Below are 24,768 nucleotides of genomic sequence, written 5' to 3'. Positions count from 1 at the left end.
ATTATTTTTGTAGAATACAAGCCAATGTATTAAGATTTTTCTAAAAATTTTGAGCAGTCTTAAAGAAAAATTGAGCCAATATTAATACATGATTATCAAGCAAAGTCCATGGTTTGCATTAATGTTCACTCTTTGTATTGTATATTTTATGGGTTTTGACAAATGCATAATGTCACATATTCAACATTAGAGTATCATACAGAGTAGTTTTGCTACTTTTAAAATCCCCTGTGCTTTACCAACTTATTCTTTTCCCGAGCCTCTGATAATGACTGATCGTTTTAAAAAGTCTCTAGTTTTGCCTTTTCCAGAATGTCATATAGTTGGAGACACATAGTTGGAATCATTGTAGATAGCCTTTTCAGATGGTCCTATTATTTTTTTAAAGATTTTATTTATTTATTCATGAGAGACACAGAGAGAGAGAAAGAAAGAGAGGCAGAGACACAGGCAGAGGGAGAAGCAGGCTCCCCGCAGGGAGCCTGACAGGGGACTCGATCCTGGGTCTCCAGGATCAGGCCTTGGGCTGAAGGCAGCGCTAAACCACTGAGCCACCTGGGCTGAGCCACCTGGGCTGCCCCAGATGGTCTTATTTTGCTTAATAATATGCCTTTAAGTTCCATCATATCTTTTTTGGTTCAATGGTTCATTTATATTTGTTGCTAAATAATATTCCATTGTATGGATATGCCACAGTTTGTTTATCCATTCCCCTATTAAATTTTCACTGCTTTTAATTTTTGGGAATTATAAACAAGGCGGTATAGACATACGTTTCCAATTCACAAACAGCTTTGAAGGAAACTATCTAACTGTCTTCCATAGGGGCTGTGCTATTTTGCATTCCCACTGGCAATGAATGAGAGCTTCTCATTCATTGTACCACATCTTTGTCAGTATTTGGTGTTGGTGTGTGGGATTTTAGCCATTTGAATAGGTATGTAACTATAGCTTATGGTTGTTTTAATTTGCAATTCCATAGTAACATATGATGTTAAGCATCTTTTTCATAAGCTTACTTGTCAGATGTGTATTTTTTGAGGTATCTGTTGAGATCTTTTGCCCATTTTTTAAAAAGATTTTATTTATTTATTCATGAGAGACACAGAAAGAGAGAGACAGAGACACAGGCAGAGGCAGAAGCAGGCTCCATGCAGGGAGCCCCATGTGGGACGTGATCCTGGAACTCCAGGATCATGCCCTGAGCAGAAGGCAGACGCTCAACTGCTGAGCCACCCAGGCATCCCCTTTTGCCCATTTTTAATTGAACTGTTTCTTTTCTTATTGTTGAGTTTTAAGAGACTTCATTTACATTTTAGATACCAGTCTCTTTCAGATCTGTGTTTTGCAAGTATTTTCTACAAATCTGTGGTCTGTCTTTTCATTCTCTTTTTTCCTCAAGTGTTTTTAAGAAGAAAACACCCAGGCACAGAGTTGTGTTATGTATAAGCAGACATGGAAGAAAGTTTGATATTTTTTAAACAGGAAAAAAACCTTGAGTATTAGCAGCAGCTATCAGCACAAAAGTGGATCTCTAGCTATCATAGGGAATTTAAAGAATACTATTTTGTTACATCATTTTGTCTACTGATTGACAAGAACATTAGTAAGATGTTCATAGATAGTCAAGACTTTTCTTAATTTGTACAAGCAATGGTCTAGCCAGATACTTTGGTGTATCATAAGCATACATGAATCATTTTAGTTTCTGTTCAGTCTCATGTAATTCTTGAGTAAAACAAAATGTGACAAGTCACCATGCTAAACCAAGAGACCAGTCTGCTTGCTTTAAGGAGGTCACTAAAGAACTTTTGGTTCATTTTCCCATCTCCTGGGTCTTGGAGACTTGAACTTGAAAGTTGAATCAAACCCTGAGCCCTGCAGACATCTCCTCAATGTGCTGCTCTTAAGAAGAAGCCTCACTTTTGGATCTTAAACTATGTAAGATACCATTGAATTATTTTACTCCTGTGGGTCAATTTAGGGTAAGACTTAAAGACGATCTGGCAAGAACAGAACTCGAAAGGCTTATGAACAGAAAGAAATACCAGTGGAAGGAAACAGATAGTGTAAGAGGAGGGTCAACCAGCCTAGGACAGCACTGCAGAAGTCAAGGGATGCCAGGGTTCAGGAGTCGGCCAAGAGCATCAAATGGGCCAGCAGTGAGGCTGAATGCAGAGACCATCAGATCTTTCTCAAAGAAGATTCAGCTGGCCTTTGAGTCATTTCCATACCTAACTGAGGAAGGAGATCTGAAAGTTAAGCAAGGAATGGGGTGAGAAAAAAATGTGGCAACATATATAAGTTCCATGTCTCAGCCATTTGGCCCTGGGAAGAGGTAAGTGAGCTGGTACACAGGGGAGGCAACAGGTCAGATGAGATATATGGGAATACATAGGATTATCTGAGTACATCTATTTTTTAAAGGAAAAAAGGAGTTTTATGTACATGTGAAAACAGAAGAGAAAGTATTTGTGGGAAGGAGAAATTAATGATGTGAGGGAGGAAAAGGATTAAAAAGTTAGAGTAATCACTGGCCAGGCTGATAATCTTAGATATTTACCTTTTAAGGATTCCTATTAAATAATCTGCTCTTTCAGGATACAGATAATTATTCTGAATTACTTAGAGATAATGCAAGTTCAAAGGTTCAAAGTTTAAATAAAAATTGCTTTCTTGGTCTTGGAAGAGCATATATGAACTCCTGAAGTGTCCAACATAGAAGTTTCAACCACTTATTCTGCTGTAGGAAGTAATTAGTTCATTATTTTCTTCAAAGGAGGGAGCTGAAGTACATGTTTAAAAAAAAAAAAAGACTTCACAGTACATGGTTGTGCTAACAAAAAGTTCAGTTCAGGCAGACTTTAAGTTTCCACAGATCTCTTGGCATACTTCTGTTATAATTCACAACCTTCTGTTATTTCATTCCTGGCACTCTCTTATCCAGAGACAGCCAAATGTGACAAAGAATATATGTCTCTTTTAATGCAGACAGAGACCACTTACACTAATTGCAATGATCACAGCATCTAAATATGAAATCATGTTATTCATTAAACTACTGCATGATCCAGTCCAAAGAAGCTCTGAAAAACCATGCTTTTCCATTTACCTGTGGCTGCAAATGTTGTTTTCCTTACAGAAGATATAAGGATTCAGGAGAGAAGCAAACACTTTGAGATGCCCAAACAGGAAGTTCCATGCTAATCAGAAACTGCCACTGTGCCTTTGTATTTCAGGGTTTTTGAAATCCAAAGCTTAATTAAAGTAGTGTCTCTCACAAATATCCTGGGTTCACTAGTGAATTTTAAGCTTGGAAACACATCCAGTTGAAAATAATAAGCCATAGACCATATTTCAGTCCTTAATTTATAAGTAAAATCACAAATCATGCTTATTTTTAATTTGACAAATTTTTGTTCTTTCTTATGGAAATGGAACTATCAGCTACACTTACAGATTCTGCATAAATGGCAATATGTACCTAGGAACCTTGGGTTCCTACAGGCAGTGATATTTGAGTGTCCCCCAGGTGTGCTCACAGAGGATGCTCCGAGGGCCACGTGCCCAGCACTCATCCTCTGGATGGGCCAAACGATGTTTTTGTTTAGATTTAAGCTTGGGTCCTTTACAGGACTACACAGCTGTGGCACACCATGAGTTGCTCCTTTTTACAATCTTGTAATTTAATTATGAACGGCATAATAATCATAATAACTGCATGTACGTTCATGTAAAATTGTGTAAGTTTTTATTACTATTTTTGCATTTCTTCATATTATACTATAGGGAGAACTCTAAAACAACAGCCCAGAAATTGCTAGTCCCCAGTCAATCTACAAGAAAGAGGCCCTGGACAGAAGAGTAAAAGGAGAAACCAGGTCCCAGTCTTCCCAAAGTGTCTAGTGTGTGGAAGACTCTTTTATTTTATTTTATTTTTTTATTTTTATTTATTTGTGATAGTCACAGAGAGAGGGAGAGAGGCAGAGACATAGGCAGAGGGAGAAGCAGGCTCCATGCACCGGGAGCCCGACATGGGATTCGATCCCGGGTCTCCAGGATCGCGCCCTGGGCCAAAGGCAGGCGCCAAACCGCTGCGCCACCCAGGGATCCCAGAAGACTCTTTTAAAAAGAAAGAGAGGATTGAGAAATTAAAATAGTTTCTATCCTTGCCCTTTAGTATACTTTATTGTAGGGAATCTTAATTGATAAAAAGAAAAGTTGTCAGTAGCTCTTTAAGAAAAACAGTATTATTCCCCTCTGCGTATAACATGTATATGCTGGTAAGAGACTATATAAATAGGAAACAGCCAGACCATGACATAAAAATAGAACTCTGGCCCACACCTGCAGCAACATGCTCAGGAAATCATCTCTATCTCCAATAACCAGAGTAGGAAGCCAGCCTGCATGTCAGGTTTGGGGGAGGTCAGGCTGCTATCTCTAGTAACAATCCAGGAAGTCAAACAATTGCCCCTGTAACAATGGGTCCCATCCAGTCAACGTGATTAATAACTGACAAAGTCCCTAATTTTTGTCCCTACTTCTAACTCAGGACCAACCAGAGAAAGGCAAATACGCACCCCTAACCAATCATATAGGGCACGCTGTTTCTAGTTAACCTGATTTTAGCTTTCCTGTGCCAGTGGCTTCCAATCAGGGCATACCTGAAGCCTTCTCTTTGTTCCACTATGTCCCACACATTTGTCTTTTTTTAAGTGTCTGGCAAACACAAACACACAATGATGGAGGACTCCATTGCTAGAATAAGTTCTGAATAAATAGCTTTCATGTTATTTGGTTGGTCTGGGTTTATTTTCACACTGGTAATGAAGAGATAAAGGTAGCTTGAGATCTTTCCCGGATTTTTTTTTAATGCATCAATAAAATAAAAACAACTTAAAAAAAAGTTATCCATATTGCCCTTTGAGGGACTTTCTCCTCCTTTAGATTTCCCTGGGAAATTTGTCCCCCAGGGAGACGTTTTCCGGTGACGACCCCACCCTCCTGGTGCCATTGGAGGAAGCACTTCCTGCCAATAGGATGCGGTGCAGTGGCACAGGCTGCCTGCAGTTTGAGTTCCATTAAAATCAGGTCACTCTAGAAGATCATTTTTCAAAACGTCACACAAATCATCTGATGAAATCCACTTATTGTGTTCTCTAGGCCTACCATAGTTCCTTGTTATCAAAGCAATACAATTAACTGGGGGAACAATTCATTATTTTAGACTGGTGGTCTAAAGGAATTTCATTTACCATGTCAAGATGATGCACAGACGCTGCAGGCTAGCAGAATTTACATCAAAATATGCCGGTAGATTCAATAAAAATGCTGGGGTTTAAATATTTATTATAAGCTTTACCTTTTTGCACTTTTAGTTCTTAAATACCAGACACTATGACATTTAGATTATTTAAATATGAATTATACACCTCAGAAGAAAGAAAGAACCATCTTCTGTTTCCTATTCCATTTGCCATGGCCTTGTGGTGTTTTCAACTATCCCCTGCTAACGTGGACAATCCCCAGTGGCTGCTCTGGATTACCCAGGGCAGGGAAGGCTGTGAAGGAAGCAGACCCCTTTGGGACCATGCAGTTTTCCTTCAGAACAGGGGCACAATTTAGTAGCTACTGGTTTGAATGCCAAGAGCCACCAAAGAGATTTAGTAATAAGTAGGAGATATACCAAAATCAGACTTTTACCCGGATTCTTAGAAAAAGACCTACTACTTCTTCCTAAAATTAAGAACTTTGGTTCTCAATGAACACGTGCAGACATGCCCTAAAAGAAAGCAACAGAAATGACTAACAGCTACATATTTAAATGATAAATATATCTTTTTAAACCACTAAATTTGCAATGAAAACCACCAAGGAGAAACATTAGGAGTTGAGTTATCTTTAGTAAAACTCTAGTTTTTCCTAATGGAAGTGAAATGGTATTAGTAGACTCCAGCAGTAACAATGTAATCATAAAATTACTGATGTGTGGGTTTTTTTACAATTATGCAGAACAATTAATAAGTACAGTAATAAAATACTGCACATCAAGTGAAATTGCCTTGGAAAGAACACTCTCACTTTATATACAAACATAGCACTTCCATTTTACATTTGAACAAAGCCTCCGAAAAGTCATTCATTTTGAAACGCTCTCCTCCCAAGTCTGTGTAAAAGCAGGCACCACTATATATTTTAATTTTCCAGGAAAACAGCTTCATTAGGCGTGAAAGGTTAATTGCAGGTTTAAGTGGAGCTCAGGGAACGGTGCAGGGTCTGCAGTGAATTACATAGTCTGCTTCAGGACGACTTGAATGAACGCTGTAAACTGTTTGCCCTGCTGAAATGTTTTACTACCTCATTTACTATCTGTCTTCTTTTACGGCTTGTATTTGTAGTTCTTCTAAACCTTTAATGGCTACAGTTTTATTTCACTGTAATCAGATTTAAATGGAAATACCATGCTGGGATGTTTAAATGTTTTCCCTCTGATTGTATACAGCTACATACTACTGATCAGAGTCCTGGCTATCCTTCACATGATTAAGAAAGTGACTTTGGGAAACTTTGGTGTTACATAGACTCTAGCTATTGTGCAGGCTTAATTTAGCATTCAGTCTGGCCACCCTTGCCAATACGCAACTAGGGCTGGATGCATAATTAGAAAATATGCATTTCCATTTTAATTTATCTGTTGGAAGGCCAGGGCAACTGAAGTCATTATTAGGCAAAACTCCAAAGGTTACATTGTTGAACCAAAATTGAAATACTTCAAATAGTGAAAACATTGGAATGACAAATGGACTAGTCATATTCGTCTGAGAGTTTAAAGAAATGTTTCCCTTCATCTACTCAAAACCAATGACAACTGCAGATGTCAGTGTTTAAATAAAAATGATAACTGTATTCTGGTTATACTATTTTGTTTGGCCTTTAACACATCATAACATTTTAAAGTTTGATTTAAAGACACACTGTATAAGCTTTATGAAATGTAACCCTACAGATGCCAACACAGATGCCACCTTGTATAACATTGCCAAGTACTCCCTAAATTGTATATGGACTGTTCTCTGATTGGTTAGAATGTGCTGAGTAAATCATGGTTATTACTGTCTCAAGGCATTGTTTAATGCAAATCCTCATGCTTTTTTAAAAAGTAAAGTTTCTTTTATATCTTACTAGTTCCAATTTTAATTACATGTAAAAAAATTGTGCTGATTCATTTAAAAACATATATATATATATATATATTTTATTTAGAGCCACAAACATGACAAGAATCAGCCTTGCAGCTCTTCCACATTGTTAAGTAAATTTCCAATTGAGAATTCCCTTATCCTAAGCTACCTGGGGAAATATTTTCTAGTATTCTCTTCTTTCAATTAAGGAAATCTAAAAAATGATAATTTTTATTTTAAGTCCCAATCACCTTTAAATTAATTAAAATGCTTACTGATCATTCATTGTAAAGATCAAACTGTGGCAATATTATAATCATATCTTATTTTTCATTTGGTAGAGACATTGTATTTTAGCATTTCCAGTACTAAAATGTCATTGATTGCTTTAAATTAAATGAGACTATATGTGAAAACATTTATAAAGTAAAATGTATTACACAAAGCTAATTAATAATTTTAATTAAAAAAATCAGCTACTACTACTACTAGTAAGAAATCACAATCAAATTATAAATGTCCAGAAAACTCCAAAATCCTAAGTATCAAGAAAGTGTCTGAAGAGCAAATCACTTCACTCAACTATTATTTCTTGAGTGTCTACTATATGTTCCAGGCACCACACTGAGTCCCTAAGAATTTAGCAATGAATCAGACAGATAAGACATAAAAAAATTCCATATTCCATGGAGCTTCCATTATACTAAATCAAGCTCTTGTATTATTTTGACCAAGTTATTGTGAAGATTAAATGTGAAGGGCTTAGGAAAGTGCCTGGCACCTAAGAGCTCAAATATGTCAATCATCACCATCACCACCATCATCATTATCACCATCACCATCATCAAAATGATGAAGTGAGAAGTTTGAAGTCAAGTAGGGAGCAGCTGACAAAACACTGGGCACTCAAAACTTTGCCTCTCTCCTTTAATGGCATTCATTCATTCATCCAAAAAACTAGTGTGCCTTTGTGAAACGCCAAATAAGGAACAAAATTGGATAGAAGGGTGAACTCAAAGACTTGCAGACAGCACCAATTTAGAACAACATTGTTAGTGAGTTGGTACTGTGTTCAGTCCTCAAATCAGAATTATTTTGATGACTTGGATAACAAAATTGAGAACTTGTTCATAGAAGTACAGATGACTTATATGTGTTGCCACTCATTAGAGAATATGAAAATAATTGAAAGTGGCAATGGCAAGATACAGAGATGACAACATTCAATAGAGAAAACATTGTTTATATTAAATTGCTTGTATTACTGGAAATACTACTAATAATGAACTTCTATACACTTTTTAGAGATAAAGTGCTTTTCCATTAATTATCTAGGTTATTTCTCAAGACTATTCTGCTATCTTTATCAGGGCTCTTTCCATCCTCCCTTCACTAATGGCCCAAATGAGTGATGAAATGACTGATCCAGGCTTACACAACTGGTTCTAGAGGTGGTACCTGAACCCAGGCTTCCAGATCCTTTGACTTGAACTCTGCTCACTTTTTATCATTAGAAGGAACTTGCTACTGTAGTACAAATGAGCAACACATGATTTTGAGCCAATGAGGGGGAAACCCCACAAAATTAAAAAAACTGGTAGAGGTATGAAATCAGTTAAGGTCAAAGGCACTGATTAAGGCTGATGGTAATAAAAACAATAACAATAATATTTTTTAAAAGCCCTATTCTATTAACATTGAGTGAATGCTTACTATATGCTGGGCATTGCCCTCAGCACTTGATGTGCATTGTTTTATCCATTTATGCAGATAGGAGTAGATGACAGCATGGGTTAAATGGATGAACATGTGTTGAGGGCAAATACAGCTAGCATGGTTGAGGTGGGCTGTTGTCAAAGAGCTGTTATTAAACAGCATTAAGCTAGGGCAAGAATATAAACACTCCTAGATTTGCTAATAAGTGCGCAGAGACAAATTCTATGAAGTAGGCCCAAGGCATGCGGGGAGAAAAAACAGTGGAAGCGAGAGCTCTGCGGTGGGTGTGGAGGTCAGAGATTCCTAGGGAAGGTGATTTCTGAGCTGAGGTTTGAAAGATGAGAAAGGGCCATTCAGGAGAAGAGTCAGCTTGTGTTCTGGTTAGAGAGAACTAAAACTTCAACCAAGGGCATCTGAAACTTCTGGACATTTGCTAGGGGTGGAGCACAGGTGTGAACAAGAGAACAGTGAGACAGAAGGAAGCAGAAGGGAGTCCATGAGACAACCCCAGGGGACCAAACCTGGAAAGAGATGTTTCATCTGCAAGCCAGAAACAGCCAGGGGATGATTTTAAGCAGTGGAGAGGCATAACCAGTTCTTTATTTCAAAGAGACACTCCTAGTGGTAGCTCGGATGGATGAGAGTTGGGGATAAGGCCAAGATAATTAAAACCAGATAAGAAAACGGCAATAAAGAGAGAGAAAAATGATGAACAGGAAAGATATTTTGGGAGAGATTAATACTGAAGATGAAAGATAGGGAGTAATCTAGAACAACTCCCAGCTTTCTGGCTTGCGTGGCTAAGCGCATACAAATGCTATTCGCTGATATGTGAAGGAGAAACAGAACAGCCAAGGAAGGTGGTGGATCATTTGTTCAGTTCTAGATGTCCTGAATTCGATGACCTGTGGGACATCTTAGTGGAGCCGTCTAGCCAGATATGCTGCTAAGAGGCTCGGGAATAAAGTCTAGCCCAGAGATACCCAGAATGTTTTGCGTGGATAGACTCTGAAGGCTTTGTAAGAGGTAGAGGTAAGTGATGCTAGCTGTTATAATAAAGTTAAAGCCTGAAATCTCAGTGGCTTAACATGTTAGATTGTCACTATGTAAAGTCCAAGATGGGCTTCCTGTTTGGTGTCAGGACACATGTGGAGGAAGGAGGAGGGAGTGAGTACAGCATCTGACCATGTAGTTACTCGGGGACCTGGGCTGACTGTGGTTCTGCCATTTTCAGCTGGGGTTTCCACGGTTGCCTTGGGCACTGACATTTGGTGGCAGGTGGGAAACGCAAGGGTAGAAAAGCTCATGACACTGCCCCACTGCCATTAGCAAGTACTGCTCTGCAGAAACAACTCTCAATTAAATGAGGGCGGTGCAAATCTTGGGGTGGATGAGGCTGTTCTTGGTAGAAAGAACAGAGTGAGAAGGAGAGAAGACCGAGAAGAGAGGACTGGCAATGGGGCGGGGGGAGCCCAGAAGAAGACAGAGCACCAGAGAGGTGGGAGAAAGGCAGAACCGAGATTGTCCACAGACTCTGTAAGAAGACTAGTCAGAGGCTAGTTCTAACCCGTGGATCCTGTTTCTGTTTGCAACAAATAGCCACAAAATTCCATGACAACTATAAGCCAGCTGAGTTTGTGGCTTCCAAGCATTTCTTGATCTGAAATTCAGAATGTCCCTTGAGAGATTTCTCTTGGAAGGAAGTGGAGTAGGTGGTTCCTAAGGTCACTCTGGCTCTCCAAATTTATGACTGCAGCTGCCTCTCTTCAGCAGGCCAGCAGCAAGGACCCAGATACCACTGCTGGCCTCCTCTCCTGTACACGCTCTCGGGTGGCAGCAGAGTAGGCTGTCGCAAGCATCACTGTGAAATCTGGGGATCAATAAGCTGAGTCCACAGACTTCCTTGCTAGAGATGTGCATTTGTTCTTGCTGGTTAAGGACTCTTCAAGGACTAGACATACTTCTACCAGAGTGAGAACCAAACCAGTAGTATTAGGTATGGTTTGTACTCACTGTCAGATGTGGGTTATATGATGCCAGTAACACTAATTGAGGATTGGCTCTAAGTTACATATCAGAGAAGTAGGAAGGGTGGACAGTGTCAAAGACAAGGCTGGGGTTAACCTTATATCTAGCAATCTCTGGACAATCGAATAGGTTTCTTTTTTTTTTTAAGTTTAATTTTCTAACTCTTTATGTGATAATACAATTTTGTATTCTAACTCTGCCTACCCATGACTGGGAGCACTTTAAATATAAGAGCTATGTTTTTACTCACCTTTATATCCCAATGCTTAGTCCAAAACAGTGGGCAATAAATATTACTTGAATGAGGATTAAACGATGTATCATGACCCTTTGCGCTGCTAAGGAAGTAAATTCTGATTAGAAGTCTCAGTGTTGTTTTACCTTGAAGGTATTCAGAAATAGGGGCTGACTTCCTTATTTTCTCTAATCCCTGTACTTAGCTGTAAAAGAGACAGTGAGTGGAGCATGGGAATAATGCAGGACAGGGAGGGACCACCACAGCACCAGTGTACCTATAAATAATATCTTGTCCAAGAAGGTGACCCAGGGGACAGTCTCCTGCATGGTGCCACCCCTTAAGGCCTGAACATGCTTATGACCAGACAGTGAAAGCTACACTAGTGAGCATCTGGCTCAGTACCTTCGTCAACATTGTCTATAAACAGGTTTTAATATCTGTGGCTGTGTGTACAATATTGATGAAAAATTGAAACAGCTGCCACACTTGCTTGGCAGCGAAGCATTAGCAATTCAAGTCTCCCTAAATGTCTTTGGAGAGACTGAGAATTTTAAATCAACTCTGGAAGTTCCATCATAAGCTTCTTTCAGTTCCTGAATGAACCACTTCTCAAAAGGAAAAATCAGTTTGCCTTTCACATTCTGATCTCTCTCTCTCTCTGGAGATTTGTGCAAAGTTAGGGCCAACACAAAAACACAAATAATTTTTTCGAGTTCAGATACCTATTTATAAGAAACTAGATTATAATTTTCAATCAAGGTTAAACAGTGTTGGGTGGTACTGTGAATCACTGTTCTCCATAGCATTTATATAAGAATACATGAGAGTACAGTAGACAGATTCAAAGCTTAAAATGCCACGTAGTACGTAGAGACCACAATGATTATTTAAAAACAAGCTAAAAAAGAATGAAGTTTAGTATTGCACAAGATGATATTTCTGCTCCCCTAAGTTGATACAATTTATGTCTTCTGTATAAAACTCTCAGATCATGGCAAAAATGGGAGGGAAAAAAAGCTAGATGAAATTATGCAAATCCTCACTTCTAGCCATTTAGATAAAATGGAAGCGAAAAATGCCATACCAAATCATGATTTTTCCATTAATATTATTATAAATTGCTTAAACTCTACCAAAAGTTATTACAGATAACTTAATGGCCAAAGGCATTTTAACAAAAACAGATGTATCTGTAACCAAATTGATCATTGATAAATCTCCTTTGCTGAAGGAAAAGGCAATATAGTTGGACTGTGTTTTTTCCAAAACAGACTCCAAACCATTCCTCTGATGTTTGCTAAGTGATCCAAGACCCCAGATAGTATACATTTTCTCCAGTAATTCAAAACAGGGACTTCGGGGAAGTAGTTTGTTTAAATGACCTCCTTTAATCTAACAGAAAATAGTATAAAAGAAACCTTCTTCATTCTCTGAAGCAATTTTGAGAATCTGACTGAGCATGTCCCATAAATGCTGACCCTTCTGAGTGAAAAAAGTGCCATTTTGCCCCATTTTGCCTTTGGAAACCATCAAAGTGTCCTCTGAGCTACTGTAAATTGAGAAGTGTCATAAAGAGTCAGCACTAGTGGGAATCTTTCAAACTCTACAGGCAGGTAAATCATAGAGGGAACAGACTTCAGAATGATCTGGAACTTTCTGACATTATATCCGGGGGGGATAAACATTTTCCTGCATTCATTCCAAGGTATCTGCAAACACAAAAAGAATTCCCATACATTGTTCTACAATCCTTGACCATAGTTTCACAAATGACTTGCCATACGTATTTATAGAAGGGATATCTTGCTAATCATAGGTTCCTGACAGAGTGACAATGAAATGGGTTAAGAGATGGATGGAGACAGAAATTCTTATTCATACACGTATTATAGAAGTCCCACTGGAGAATCAGAATGTCATTTGTGGGGAGAGATGGAATACTTTGCCTTCTTTATTAGGCATATTCACTTTGGATTTTATCTACCTACTTTCAGTAAGTGCCTTAGCTGGCAGGAAGATGAAAAAACTTGCTTTCAGGTCAATAAAGGAAATCTCTTATGATCAATGGTTGATTAGAGCAGGATCTTCTGAGCAGCAGGCTCTGGGCTGCATTCTGTAAAGGGTTTTCAAATTAGTCTTACTCTGAGGTCTGGGCAAGGGGCCAGTTCACCATCCAGCTGCCGCTGACTTTCAGCCCAATGGTTGATGAGTTCCCATAATTAGAGGAAAAGTTTTTTTTTTTTTAATAAAGAAAAGAAACTTACATTTTAGAGGAATTAAATCTAAGAAAGTATAGAAGTACAGCAGAAGTATGGTACTATAAAGTTTTAAATATATATTTATTTCAAGACACATAGATCAATGCACTAGGAGAGAGAGCCCAGAAATAAACCCATGCATGTATAGTCAATTAATCTATGACAAAGGCAGCAAGAATATACAATGGGAAAAGACAGCCTCTTCAATAAACAGCATTGGGAAAACTGCACAGCTACATGCAAAAATGAAAGTGGACCACTTTCTTACACCATACACAAAAATAAACTCAAAACGGATTAAAGATCTGAACGTGGAGACCTGAAGCCATAAAACTCCTAAAAGAAAACATAGGCAGTGATCTCTTGGGCATTGGCCTCAGTAACATATCTATGGATATGTCTCCTCAGGCAAGGGGAATAAAAACAAAAATCAACTATTGGGACTACGCCAAAATGAAAAGGTTTTACATAGCAAAGGAAACCATCAACAAAACAAAAAGGTAACCTACTGAATGGAAGAAGATGTTTGCAAATGATATATCTGATACTGGGCTAATATCTAAAATACATAAAGAACTTCTACAGGTCAGCACCAAAAACAACAAAAACATAATCTGATTTAAAAATGGGCAAAGGACATGAATAGACATTTTCCCAAAGCAGACATACAGGTGGCAAACAGACACATGAGAAGATGCTCAACATTACTCATAATCAGGGAAATGCAAACCAAAAACCACAAAGAGATACTACCTCACACCAGTCAGAATGCTAGTATCAAAGAGACAAGAAACAACAAATGTTGGTGAGGATATAGAGAAAAGGGAGCCCTTGTGCACTCTTGGTAAGAAGGTAAATTGGAAAACAGTATGGGGGTTCCTCAAAAAATTAAAAATAGAAATACCATATGGCCCAACAATCTCAATTTTGGGGTATTTTCCAAAGGAAAAGAAAACACTAACCCCCAAAGATATAAGCTCCCCTATGTTTATTGCAGTATTATTTACAATACCCAAGATATGTAAAAACCTAAGTACCCATTGATAAATGAATGGATAAAGATGATGTGAAACTATATATTGGAATATTGGAATATAATGGAATATTACTGAGCCATAAAAAATGAGCTCTTGCCACTTGTGACAAGATGGATGGACCTCAATGGTAATACATTAAGTTGAAATAAATCAGAAAAAGAAAGACAAATGCCATATGATTTCACTTACATGTGGAATCTGAAAAAACAAAACAAATACCAGAAATGCACTCATAAAGACAGAAATCAAACAGGTGGTTGCCAGAGGGGAAGGGAATGGGGGAGGCGTAAAGTAGATGGAGATTAAGAGGTACAATATTCCAGTTGTAAAATAAATAAGACACAAGGATGAAAAAGATAGCATAGAGAATATAGTAAATACTGTAATAATGTATAGTGACAGACGGTAACCACACTTATTGTGGTGAGTGCTGAGTAATATACAGAATTGTCAAATCACTATGTTGTACACCTGAACCATATAATATTGCATACCAACTACACTTCAATAATAGAAATTTTAAAAATATTCACACATGCATGCAAAAAAGTACATATATTTCATCAGAGAAATTTTAAAAATATTCACACATGCATGCAAAAAAGTACATATATTTCATCAGATTTTGTTTTATATTCCTTACTCTAAACCCTCACTTATTAAAGTTGGAGAATGCAAACAGTAATTTTTATTTAATTTTATTTATTTATTTTTTTTTAGTAACTTTTATTTTAAAAGGTACTTAAGACTTGCCAGTAAAGGATGTAAAGAAGATCTTGAAAGGACAAACTATAAATGATTTATTTATAATTAAGCACATTGAGTCTCCCTTGCTTTTACAATTTTTATTATTTTTTTGTAAAAGACTACCATTTAAACACATTTGGACAAAGATTGTAATAATCAGAACAAATGCACGTGCCCTATGAATAACTGCAGAATTTAATGGATTATATTTCATTCCCATTTCACTTTCCAGAGTTGCAAACAGCAAACCAGCTGTTTTTATTTCTTTGGTCAAGTACTAATTGAGAGAAAAGAAGGTAGAACTAAAGTACTGACCTTGAGTCAATAAGCCACAATGCCAAAGGGCCACCCACTATTTATAGAAAGGTAGGATAATCTGCAAAAGATAGTTAGTGTACAAAATAGCAGATTCTATGGCTCAAGGACTAGATGTCTGAAGTCCATCAGCATTACTCCCAGCTGCATATATATTCTTTGAAGGGGATTATAAACAGTGTTTTCTGTAAAAAATATTGAGTGAACTGTCTTAGACAAAATATGGCTATCTTTGTACAGAAGTACTTGTATGGCCAGAACTGACACAGCTGAATCAAAGAGTTAACCAATTATACCCCAAATTTAATTTTAATTCAAATAAAAGCAACAATTAAATTGTAGGTGGCCAAACTGCCTGGTTGTCATGACATGTCCAGATGATGTCTTGAATTTTATGATCCAACAGGCAGAGTTGATACACTCCAATAGTGAACATAGCCTGTATTTAGATGTGCAATTAAACATGCAGAAGCATCTTAGGAGCAAAAGTCTGATATATATCTCTAGAACTACTGTGGGATGAAATAAATTTTTCAGTCATTTCAGCTAATTTGGGAAAAGACTGGTTTAGAAGAAGGAAACAGGGTGCAGGATGCCACCTGAAGATAATTTTAAAATATGGAGCACTGGTATCAAATTGTAAATTGGACATAGTTAATCAACCCCAGCTACATCCCTTGAATCCAGGTATATGATGAGATACTTCCCTAACTGCTTAAAATGACCAATATTTTAATATGAAAGGATCTATACCGCATTCTCTGAAAGGATTTTAGAAACTACACCACAAACTTCACAAGATGCTCTCTCACAGATTACTTAACCTTTCTCAAACATTTATATTAGACTGACATTTGAAAAGAGAAAAAAATATATTTTTATATACAAAAGCAGTCCGTTCAACTTTCCATCTTTAACATATTGACATGTGTTTTGTTCTAGTATTAACTCAAAATTAGCTTTGAGATAAAAGTTCATATTAATTATCCCATAATGTAGTGTAATCACTGCTGACATTTTGAAAGATGTTAAGGCAGCTCAGATATACTTAAAAAGTGGGTGAAGATTTTACATGTGTTCATCAGAGGAAGCCCATGGTGCTCTTCCATAAGTTCATTTTCTCTTAAAGTAAAACCCAACAGAGACGACTATTGCAAGCAGGATAAAGTAATTGACGGTCTGACCTACTCAAGCACGGTGGACTCCTTCATACTTGGTACTTCTCTGGTTCCTAGATGATGAGCCAAAAAGATTTTGGACCTATTTCAGCTTTAGTCTCATTGTTTTATCGATTCTTATGACTTTAGTGTAACATAAAAATAAGATAGAATGTATCAAAGATTCATGTTTTAGATTTCTCTTTCTCAATTTAAATGATTAGTCCCGAAATTAGTGAGCATTAAATCTAATCTAGCACTGCCTTTTGAATTTAGTAAATGTTGCAAACTTTAATATTAAAAAAAAAAACAGGTACTTTTATTATTACACAAAAAATTCCTGAATCCCAGTATGAAATATATGGAATCACACTTAGCATTAACAAAATTTTCCTTTTTAAAGATGTGAGCATAAATTAGCCACTGTAGGGGCTATTCAGTCATTGCAGGTTTATTCAGGTTTATTCAGTCATTACAAAAGTTGAAATTTCTCCTTGTTGACCTGAGTGAAAATCAAGCACAAATGCAGTTATAATACAAACGTAAAGGAAAATATTGACTTTGATTTTCTCATGTTCTTCAGAGAAGGATTCTATAAAATGGGTTAGTTACATCAAAGAACACAAGGATTCAATGAGTTTGATAATGCCTTTGCTTCTTATACTCCTATTGAAGTGAATTTAGACATTGTTATGAGTATGAAAGAATCAAGCTTACAGGACGTATTTCTAAAATCATTCTTAAAATCTGATCCTTCCAATGAAGATGCTTTACACACACACACACACACACACACACACACACACACACATTATGGAGTTTCAGATTAAGTCCTAAGAACCAACAAATTGCAAAATATTCTATTAAATTTATCCTGGTACTTACTATATTGCCCATAGGAACATAAGCAAAATACTCCCTTATTTTTTTAAGCTGTTTTACTTCTGGTTTTGATGAGAATTTCAAAGGAAAAAAGGTAAGACAGTGATCATCAGAAACTGAATTTGGTGCCCTTGGTTTGGGATAATTAACTAATCAATAGACAATTCTCCTTCTTAGGGACACATAGGACCAGACATTTATTAAGGAACTTTTCAGAGTTTCATACAAGGTAATTAATACAGGCTTCAATATAGAAAATTACTTTTTAATGACTTTCTGTTCAAGTTACATGAATTTTATGTAAGGAAAGGCTTATGAAGTCTAAGATTTTCTTTCCACCCAAGTTATTAAAATTTGTATTTGAATATAGTTCCTTTCATTAACATTAAATCAGTTAGCTTTAATTTATGAAAAAGGACTGCTAAGTTTTACAATAGTTTGCACGGCTTTAATTTGCATTCATGAAAAAACACAATAAATTAATTTGCTACTTGGAAAGAATTTGACAAATGCATTAATCATGAAGAAACTGAATTCGGTTTTCTTTACTCTTTCTCACAAAGATAGATATAAGATAAGAGACTACCGATTTAACCTCCTTTCAGCAAAATGAGATGTCATGATAATAATGGGGATATTCAGAGAACCAGAAAATTTTAGAGCTAGACGGAATCTTAGAAATTTCCCAGTTTAATACATGGGGAAAAAATAATTCAGTATCACAAACTGTCCAGGGGGCAGAGTAGTGAAGGGGATTATTTCATTTTCTCCATTGGAAAACACCGAAAAGTTAGAATTATTAAGGACTAATTTGGTGTTTAAATAACTTCGGTTCCTCCTGAACCCTGCTGCTTCTTGTTCCTGCCATTTGAGACTATAGTTTGAGCTCGAAGATGATGCTGAATCATAACATGAAACACTTAGTGCAGAATTTAGATTTTTAAGCAATAGCATGAAAATAGCACTCAAACTGTTCCTGACACCTACATTGTGCATTGATATTTTTGACAAGTCAATGAAATACTGACAAATACATTTACAAGTTTGTATCACTGTGAAAAGGTTTGGATAAAGAAACATTCAACAGCAGAATACTGTGTTGCAAATATTTCTCTAATTTTGCTATTTATCTTTCTACTTTGTTTTACTTATTCTCTTAGCATAAAACTTGCTTTCATATGTAGTTCAAATTACAGACCATCTTTATGATTCCTATGTTTTATGTGTTATTTGGAAGAGCCTTCCCTAATAACAAGGTATTCCTACGCTGTCTCTGCTTGTTTTATTTTTTATTTATTATTTTTTAATTTTAAAATTTATTTATTTATTTTGAGAGCAAGAGAGAGTTCATATGAGAGGGATGGAAGGGGCAGAGGAGAGGGAGAGAAGCAGACTCCCTGCAGAGCAAAGCCTGATGTGGGGCTCGATCCCACAACCCTGAGATCATAACCTAAGTCGAAATCAAGAGTCAGACACTCAGTTGACTGTGCCACCCAGGTGCCCCAATTGATTTTTTTAAAATTTAAACTTTACTATTAATAAGAAAATACAAAAGTAGTTGCCAAAGGCAACAGCGATCACAATATTCTTAGCAAATGTTCAAACCTTGTTAATCACTTTTGAATGAAAGGTAATTCTAATATTTTATCTACTACATACATATTACATATGTGGTGATATGCATGCATTTATATATATATATATATATATACATTAATTGCTGGGCTGCATGAAGATGTGCATATAACAATTTAAATAATTTAAATCATGGGACCACTTTATCATAACTAGAAAAATTTCAATCCTTAAGTAAAGGCCCTGGACAAAAAAGACTATAAGTAACTACAGAATGATCTTAACAAAAAATTGAATAGCTCTTTGTAATTCACGTATTACACTCATTTGTGGAAATGATTCATATTCTCTTTTTACTGCAGGGTAAAGAAACACAAATATCTTAAGGATAGGAAAAAATAATCCATGTGTCCACTTACTACACAAGTTGTATTTTCCTTGTGCTAAAAATTCTAAATTAGTTTTATTCTTTTAGGTCTTTGTGTCTATAGAAGTAAATCTAATTTCTTCTCTTAACTTACAACTCTTTTTTTCTGTATGTTATTCTTTTTATGAAAGATATCACTTTACTTATTTTCTTACTAATTTTTAAATATTAAAATCTCTTCTTTATACTACCACATAGGCCAGAAAAAAAAGAATATTTTTTTGCTAGAGGTAATCCTTACTACTAAGAAAGAATACTACTGGGGCATGTGGATTGCTCAGTTGGTTAAGTGCTCAACTCTTGATTTTGGCTCAGATCATGATCTCAGGGTCATGGGCTCTAGCCTCGTGTCTGGCTCCCTTCTCAGCAGTGAGTCTGCTTGAGATTCTCTCTCTCCCTCTGCCTCCCCTGGAACACTGCTCTCTTGTGCTCTCTAAAATAAATAAATTGGAAAAAAAGGGATATTATTTATATATGAAAAAGGTTATGTTATTTTATTTTAAAGTATACTTAATTTTGATGGGGATATTATTTATATTATTTATATATGAAAAGGGTTATGTTATTTTATTTTAAAGTATACTTAATTTTGATGGGCTATTTATCTTCAGAAAATTTTTTAACATTAAATTTTAAAGATTTATTTACTTATTAGAGAGAGAGAGAGAGAGCACACTTGGGCAGGAAGGTCAGGGGGAGAAAGAGAGAAACTTAAGCAGACTTCATGCTGAGCGCAGAGCCCATACATTGCTCAATCTCACCACCCTGAGATCATTACCTGAGCAAAACCAAGCTGCTCAACCATCTGCACCACCCAGGTTCCCCTTAAATTAAGTGAAATTTTAGCTAATAATTACAGACAGAGAAACCACTCTTGATTCTAGTTTCCTTAGTAAAACATACTAATCTCACTTGACAAATTATGGTGTTTCTCTAAAAAATAAGGATTAAAATAAAAATATTTTCCCAGGAACGCCTGGGTGGTTCAGTGGTTGAGTGTCTGTCTTTGGCTCAGGGCATGATCCCTAATCTAGGGATCGATCCCCACATTGGGCTCCCTGCGAGGAGCCTCCTTCTCCTTCTGCCTCTGTGTGTCTCTCATGAATAAATAAATAAAATCAAATAAATAAATAAATAAATAAATAAATAAATAAATAAATAAATAAATATTTTCCCAAAGATAGGCAATGCTAAACTGCTTATGCATATCCACAGACTTTTTCATTTCAAGTAAATCTTAAGGCCAAAATTTTGGTAAGCATGTGGGGCTGGGTTCAGAGAAGTTTCAGGCCCTCATCCAATACCATCTTGACCAACAGCCCAGGTAATGAGGTGTGCAACAGCCTCATCAGCTAAGTAAACCTTTGCCCTGCTATTCCAGGTGAGTCGAAATCACTGGCGTAGGGAAGCCTAGTGTTTGAGAAACATTTTCACTCATATGTTTGAAACACAGAAACTTTTGGTTAACCCTGAATTACTACAGTATTCAGTTAATCTGTTTTTTTTATTTTATATTATTTGAAAATACAGAGTTATTGGGGTGCCTCAGTCAGTTGTTAGGTGTCTGCCTTCGGCTCAGGTCATGATCTCAGGGTCCCACATCAGCTCCTTGCTCAGTGTGGAGCCTACTTCTCCCTCTTCTCCCTGCTTGTACTCTCTTTCTCTCTCTCTCAAATAAATAAAATCTTAAAAATAAACGAAAATACAGAGTTATAAAAAGGTTATTAAATTTAGGATAATTTCATTTCAAAATCAAGGGATTCACTGATATTTCATACTGACACCACTTTTTAGGAAATCAGCCACTGCCTAAAGATTATTTATGTTGTATTTTTTCTGATATCGATACTAGGTACATTTATGTGGCACCTACTGCTTGGTACTCTCTAACCATATAGAACAGCATTGGCTAGAAGGTAAATGAGGAATGTATTCTCCAACTGCAGTCCAGTGAAACCTGGAGATGAAACTTAACATGTTGATGGGCACCTGGGTGGCTCAGTTGGTTAAGCATCTGTTTTCATATCAGGTCATGATCCCAGGATCCTCATATGGGATCGAGCCCTGCATCGGGCTCTCTGCTCAGCGGGGAGCCTGCTTCTCCCTCTCCTTCTGCACACTGCCCACCCCTGCCACTCCCCGGCCACGCTCTCTCTTTCTCTCAAATAAATAAAATCTTAAAAAATAAAACAAAACACCATATTGTAACTTGTGTCTCTTACTTCATCCTTTTTTTAAAAAAGAAGTTGCTAATTCTATAGTTTTCTTTTTTATCTTTTCATACATACTTCACATATAAACTTTTGAGAACTAAATACCGCAGAGCTATGATCTATGCTCATCTCCTTTAGACTCTATGTCATCATTTTTCTCTACCTTTTGTCATTTGTTCTTCCCCTGCCTCTTTTTCAAACACCCTCTTTAGTTTCCAGCCTCCTTGACTTTAAAAAGCAGGTAGTGTGATGGCTGGTATTTGACATTCTTGATTAAATAATTGCATTATATAAACCATCTTCTAAGTTTTCAGGGAGCTCCTTTTGTGAAACTACAGAAATGTGTACTAAAATTTCTCTGAAGCTATCTTATTCTGTGAGCAACTTGGACTGTCATATCATTATTTGATAATGTGGAACATAGAGGAAGTTTCAGATGGTTTCAATAACCATTTCTGTTATTGTGCTATTCTTCTCATTTTGGTTCACGGGCAATTTATATTTAAATATCCTCTATATATACATCAGTTATAGAAAGAAGTACTGATATTTTGATAATTCTTAACATACTCATTTTTTCTCTTAAAAGTTTTTTTTTGGTAATTTTAGTACCCCTTTCTATAAAATAATTGAGTTTATATAACTTCTCTTTGTGATACTGACTAGAAGCCTTTCCTCTTTTATTAATGCTTCCATCTGAGGTTATGAAGGTGATTTTTTTAAGAAGCATAATGAAAATTAATCCAGATTTTGGTTAATAATGCAAGGTCACTTTAAAGGATGGCTTAAATCCATTCCTTGAATTTTAGGGCTTCTTTGCCCCTTGTAAGGGTTCCCCCTGGGTGTTCTAGCAAATAAATCTCCTGCCAGACCTGGCTAGCTGGGTTCTTGTGCCCCTCTCAGAGTCTAGGTGTCTCTAAGGTGGATAAACAGATTACTCCCCAGCAGGAGACAGTTGGGTGTCTCAGAATTACAGTCTTAATATTACCCCCTCTTGCGCATGGTCTGGCTTTTCCCATTTCTTTGGAGGTGCTTGGGATAACTTTGGCTTTTGATGGCCTGAGTTCCACGAGCAGTAGCAATGACTGGGTTGAGGACAGAACACATTTTGGCACATGTGTGCTAGAGTCAGAAGGAGGTTCTACCCATTAATGAGCACAGAGGAGAGATCAGAAGACAGCATGCACCCAAACACACCGATTCTCAATAGTTGTCACTCCGTCATTGTCTCTGCATGGAGAGGAGGGATGTGGATAGTGGAATCCATCGTGACTCTGTAAGAAGTGTAAATCCCAGATTCACTGTCTTTTATTGTAGCTTTTTATAACCTTTTGTGGTATGGGGGACAGTTACTCTCTGCATCACAAATATAACTGAAAATGCTAATCCATAATGGAAAAAAAAAAAAAAAACTCTGGAGATCTCTTAACATCCTAATAATTTTAACCTATACTTCCAAGCTCACAACTGACTGAAGAAGCTCTGTCTCTACTCTTAAGCTAAATAATTCCTTGTATCTCATTGGGTTTCTCTGTTATTATTTTAAATCATGACTATTGTTAGGTTTCAGAATCAAGCTGGCATCCTATCTAGCACACCTGGGAGGAATAAGCACACCGATTTGCCATTACGGAATGGATCAAAACATGTATTATTACTTCACACGATATGTGTCACTATTACACAATCACAATGGGCCAGGTACTACCCTGAACACTTTATTTTATTTTTTAAAGATTTTATTTATTTACTTATTTGACAGAGAGAGAGAGCATGAGCCCAAGCAGGGGGAGTGGCAGGCAGAAGAAGGAGAAGTAGGCTCGTGCTCAGCAGGGATATGGGGCTCTATCCCAGGACCCCAGGATGATGACCTGAGCTGAAAGCAGGTGCTTAACTGACTGAGGCACCAAGGCTCCCCTACCCTGAACACTTTAAAAGATTAACACTTCCAACAATCCGCAAACATAGTTGTTATTACCTTACTATACAGGTGGGAAAACTTAATCCTGAAAGAAGTAAAAAGTTACTAATCACGTCAAATGGTAGAATCAGGATTTGAATCCAAGTCTGACTATTACTCTGCTCTACCATACTGCCTCTCAGCATGTCTGTAATGATCGAGAGCAATGGTTCTCCATATGGCTTGCATATGGCTATATTATGAGTAGCAAGATACTTCCTACCTACTTGTAGAATTCTTCAGGTATAAATATAGGTTGATGTGAGTACATTGTTGGTAACTTAATATATGAGGATCACTGTTACCACTGAGGTAGTTTTGAACAATTCTAGAGAAAGGTTCTATGAAAAAAATATCGTTTATCAACTTACACAGTGTTTCTAAGTGGAAAGTGCAGTATATATTAGAAGTGTTAAAAAAATAAAAGTGTTAAAAATGAGTTTAATGTGGAATAGAAATTATAAGTTCAGACAGCTTTTAAGAATTTTTTTTTTCATCTTTACCTTCATGAATGGCCAGCAGGGCACGCTACACTGGTAAGGGGTAGGATGATTCTTCACTGTGTTGTATTGTCCCATGCTCCACAGGGCATCTAAGGCTACTGTGCCTTGCCTACTAACTGCCTTTAAAGTGGCCCTAATTATGAAAACCTAGAATGATCTGCAAATTTCTGAAAACAATTTATGGGGTGGATTGCCCCTGCTGAGAATCACTATTGTAAGTGCATCCCCTTGGCTAAAATGTGAAAAACACTAGTGGTGGACCAAAGCTGATTCTTCCTTTTCAAGGCCTATCAAAACGTGAGGAATTCTCACCTAATTCTTTGTAAGACTTTTTTACATTGGGATAGCCCATTACTCTGTTAGGTCATTGTAACAAACTGCACCCAAAGTTATATACTTAAGATAACAAGCATTTATTAAGCTCACAGTTTCTGTGAGTCAAAATCTGGGAGTAGCTGAGCTGAGCTCCAGGTCTCTCCTGAGGTTGCAACTATGATGTTGGCCATGGTGACAGTCTTCTGAAGGCCT

The 24,768-nt window shown here is 36.9% G+C and overlaps 1 protein-coding gene across 1 annotated transcript in view; it reads right to left on the bottom strand.

Moving 5' to 3' along the window:
• The window catches only part of ATRNL1 (attractin like 1), a 786,695-nt gene that overhangs the window by 2,545 nt on the left and 759,382 nt on the right, over positions 1-24,768 (bottom strand). The window lies entirely within an intron of this gene.

Source organism: Canis lupus, chromosome 28 (assembly GCF_011100685.1).
Source record: "Canis lupus familiaris isolate Mischka breed German Shepherd chromosome 28, alternate assembly UU_Cfam_GSD_1.0, whole genome shotgun sequence".
Classification (NCBI taxonomy): Eukaryota; Metazoa; Chordata; class Mammalia; order Carnivora; family Canidae; genus Canis; species Canis lupus.
This window is presented reverse-complemented; position numbering and strand designations above follow the sequence as displayed.